General features: G+C 45.2%; 1 pseudogene; it reads left to right on the top strand.

Annotated features, from left to right (window-relative positions):
• The first annotated feature begins 2,203 nt into the window (after positions 1 to 2,203).
• On the top strand, positions 2,204 to 2,599 carry LOC106839817 (small ribosomal subunit protein eS17-like; annotated as a pseudogene).
• The last annotated feature ends 1,751 nt before the right edge of the window (positions 2,600 to 4,350 follow it).

The following is a 4,350-nucleotide window of genomic DNA, read 5'->3' as shown; positions in this document are numbered from 1 at the left end:
CTCCACTTGGGATCCAGTTGCCGTCTCCCTGGATCTGGTCAAGGACACTGCACAGGCAGTTCTCTCCTCTCTTTCCTACAACATCACTTCCTTCGATCTCTTCTGGATCATTCCCAGTAGCATAAAATCATCTATTATTTTTCTCATCTTAAAAAAAAACCCTTATCTTGACTCCACCTCCCTAGCCAGCTGTCGTCCTATTTCTCTAACCTCCTTTCAACAAAATTCCTTGAAAAAGTCATTTATAGTCTCTGTTCCTAGTTCCTTTCCTCCTGTTCTTTTTTCCTCCCAACAATTTATTATGAAAATTTAAAAAAAAAATACTGTACAGTTGAAAGAAATTGATGGTGAACACCTGTATATCTGCCACCTAGACTCTACCATCAGTATTCTGCTGCACTTGCTTTATCACGTATCTAACTATCTATCCGTCCATCCATCTAATTTTTTATGCATTTCAAAGTAAATTTCAGATATCAGTATGCTTCCCTCTAAGTACTTTAGTATGCATATTATTACCTAGTGCATAATATTTGTTTATAGTTTTTCTCTTTTTTGAAAAAATGTGCACACAATGAAATGCACATATTTTAGGAATACACTCCTTTTCTCTTTTAAACCTGCTTGAATCAGGTTTTTATCTCCATCATTCCACCAATGACCTCCATGTTGCTAAATCCAACGGACAATCCTTAGTATTTAATTTACTTATCTAATGCAAGGAGCATTTGGCCTGGTTGATCACGCCTTCCTTTCTTTACTCGACTCCCAGGACACTATTCCTTTTCTTTTCTCTCACCAGCCTCAGTCTTCTTTGTTGATCTTCCTTATCTTCCTATTGGAGGGCCCCAGGGCTCAGGCCTTGGTCCTCTGCGCTCCACCATCTACATTCCCTTCCATGGGAATCTTATCCATCTCATGGCTTATATATCACCTAGATGCAGACAACTCCCAAATTTATGTCTTCAGCCCTGAAGCTCACGCTGAACTCCAAATTTGCATATACAACTGCCTACATCTCTTTTTGGATGTCTGATTGACATTTCAGCATGTCTAAAACTGAACTCCTGTTCTCTCTTACCTCAAAACACTTAATCTACCCGCAACCTTGCCCTTTTTTTTCAGTCGCTGATGACTCCATCTTTCAAGCTTCTCAGATAAAAACCCTTGGAGTTGTCCTTGACTCCCCTCTTTCTTTCACACTTTATAGGCAATCAGTGAGAAATTTAATCGGCTCCATCTTTAAGCTATATCCCAAATCTAACCACTTCTCATTGTTGTCACTGCTGCCACCCGATCTGAGTCACCAGCATCTCTACCTGGATTCTTGGCAATAGCCCCCTGATAGGTCCTCCTGCTCCCACCCTGGTCCCACACATTCTCAACACATTAGCCACAGTTATCCTTTAAAAATAGAAGTCATCTCATGTTCCTCCTCTACTCAAAACCTTGCAGGGGCTCCCAGCTCACTCTGAATAAAAGCCCAAGTCCTTGCAATGGCCTACAAGGCTCAACATGAGCTGACCCTGTTCTCTCTCTGACCTTCTCCTCCTGCTCTCTTCCTTCTCATCGCAGTTTAGCACACTGACTCTCAATTCAAATCCAAGGGCTTTGCTCTAGCTGTCCCCTTTATCTGGAATTCTCTTCCCCGAGATATCTACTTGCCCTTCAAGCCTTTGTTGAAATACTACCTACTCAATGAAGTCTACCCTGACTGCCCCATTTATTACAACAAACTCTGCCCTCCATCTATTCTGCTCTAGGCACCCTGCTCCCCACAGTTATCACCTCTTAACGTGCTATGTAGTCTGTGTATTTATTATGTTTATTGTTGATTGTCTATTCCCCTCCCCACTTGGATGTCTGATTGACATCTCAAACTCAGCATGTGCAAAACTAAACTCCTCTTCCTCCACTCCAACCACCACAAAGCCTGACCTACCTGAAGCCTTCCCAGAGGGCGGGTATCTTTGTCTCTGGTTCACTCATGTATCCTTATGCCTAGAACAGAGCTGGGTGCCTAGTAGGCACTTAATAAATATTTGTTGATGAACAAGTATCTATATGTTTGTCTGGTAGACTGTGTTATTCTTTGGCTGTTGAACAGCCATTACCCTCTTTGTCTTCCTTCCTTGCTGGCAAAATGCTCGTTACAAGGATTAAACAAGATAGAAGTTGTAGCTTTTACCAGTGACCCGCCAACATGGGCAGTGTTCACACTGAAATCATTAAGAAGGTGGCCTGGGTCATTGTTGAGAAGTACACGCGCCTGGGCAATGACTTCCACACCAATAGTGCTGAGGAGGTCGCCATTATTCCCAGCAAGAAGCTCCACAACAAGATGGCGGGCTAGCTGGCACAGCTGATGAAGCAGATTCAGAGAGGCCCTGTTAGGGGCATCTCCATCAAGCGCAGGAGGGGGAGAGAAAGGAGACATGACTCCGATCCTGAGGTCTCAGCCCTGGGTCCGGAGATCATTGAAGTAGATCCCGACACTAAGGAAATGCTGAAACTCTTGGACTTTGGCAGTCTGTCCAACTGGCAGGTCCCTCAGCCTACTGTTGGCACGAATTTCAAAATACCACGTGGAGCCATTTGAATCTTTCTGCTGTGTTGTAATATTTTCAACAAACCTTGGACAGAAAAAAAAAAAGATAGAAGTTGTATGAATCTGCTCAGGCTGCCATAACAGAACACCACAGACTGAGTGGCTTAAACATAGAAATTTATCTTCTCCGAGTTCTGGAGGCTAGAAGGCCAAAATCAAGGTGTTATTAAGGTTCCACCAGGTGTCACCAGGTTTCTGGGGAGGGCTGTCTTCCTGGCTTAGAGATGGCCACCTTCTCTCTGCGTCCTCACGTTGCCCTTCCTCTGTGCATGTGCTCTGGTGTCTCTTTGTCTTCCTATGAGGACACTAGTTTTAACGGATGAGGGACCCATTCTTAAGACCTTGTGTAACCTTAATTACCTCCTTAAAGGCCCAGCCTCCAAATACAGTCACACTGGAAGTTAGAGCTTCAGCATATGACATTTGGGGAGACACAATTCGGTCCAAAACAGAAATTTATTTTTCTATCCCACAAAATCGCAGTTGGCAATCTGGGGCTGGTATGGCACTCCACAGTGTCAGGACACCTATCTTCTCTCTCTACCTTGAGTGGCCTCTATTTCCAAGTTGACCTCATACTCCCAGAGGGCTGCTCAGGTCTGCACTCCAGCCTGCAGAAAGGAGAAAAGGGAGGGTAAAGAGCACTGGCCCCACCTCTAAGGACAGTCCCAGAAGATGCCCAGACAAATGCCACTTACATCTTATTGGCCAGTTTTTATTTACATGGCTGCTCCCAGCTCTAAAGGAGGGTGGAAAATGTAGTCTTTGTTTGGGAAGCCATATGCCCAGTTAAAATGTAGAGTTCTACTACTGGCACTTACAGAGACCTAATCTAACTAATGAGAGGCTCTTTGAGCCTCTCTGATGACAACTTCAAGAGAAATTTGTGCCTGACACATGGTTTATTCTCTTGTCCAACAAATATTTGTTGAACGCCAACTAGGAAGCAGCCATTGGGATAGGTACTGAGGACACAGTAGTGAACAAGACAGATGCTGTCCCTGCTCTTGGAGCCAACAAATAAAGGAAAATGTCAGTTAGTGGTGAGGGCAATAAGGAGAATTATAACAGGGTGACATGGTTGTAAGTGACTGAGTGGCTGTTTAGTTGAGCTGTCAGAAAGTGACAGTTAAGCTGAGATCTGAATGACCTGAAAAAGTGTTCAATCAGATAATAGTCATTGTCTTTAGCTATTATAATGGAAAAGGAACTGAGTTACTGAAAGTCAGTTGACCTGCGTCTGTTCCTGGCTCTGCCCTCCCTTGCTATGTGTCCTTGAGCAAGTCATGCAGCTGCTCTGATTCTTTATTTTCTCGTCTTACAAAGACAGTTGTTCCCCTTTCCCTTCTATTCCTGAACAATTTAGTCCTAAAACCATTAGGAGGGGCAAAGCAAGGTAGGTGTGTCTGTACTGGTGGGGGGTGGGGTAGGAAACTATGGTGACCTTGAGTGGGACAGGGAGGTTGTCTACACACAGGTGCATCCTGGCACAAAGAGTCAGAGGTCAGCAAGGGGAAGAGGGCGTCTGTGTGAGGTATGGCAGGTGTGTTGTCAGAGCCCCAGCAGGGTGAGTGGGCTATTCCAGCATGGGCTCTCAGAGCCTCCCGGGTGAGCGGACTATTCCAGCATGGGCTCTCAGAGCCTCCCGGGTGAGCGTGCTATTCCAGCATGGGCTCTCAGAGCCTCCCGGGTGAGCGGGCTATTCCAGCATGGGCTCTCAGAGCCTCCCGAGTGAGTGGGCA

The sequence above is a fragment of the Equus asinus genome, chromosome 5, assembly GCF_041296235.1.
Source record: "Equus asinus isolate D_3611 breed Donkey chromosome 5, EquAss-T2T_v2, whole genome shotgun sequence".
NCBI lineage: Eukaryota > Metazoa > Chordata > Mammalia > Perissodactyla > Equidae > Equus > Equus asinus.
The sequence above is the reverse complement of the archived record's forward strand: the minus strand, read 5'-3'. Positions and strand labels throughout refer to the sequence as shown.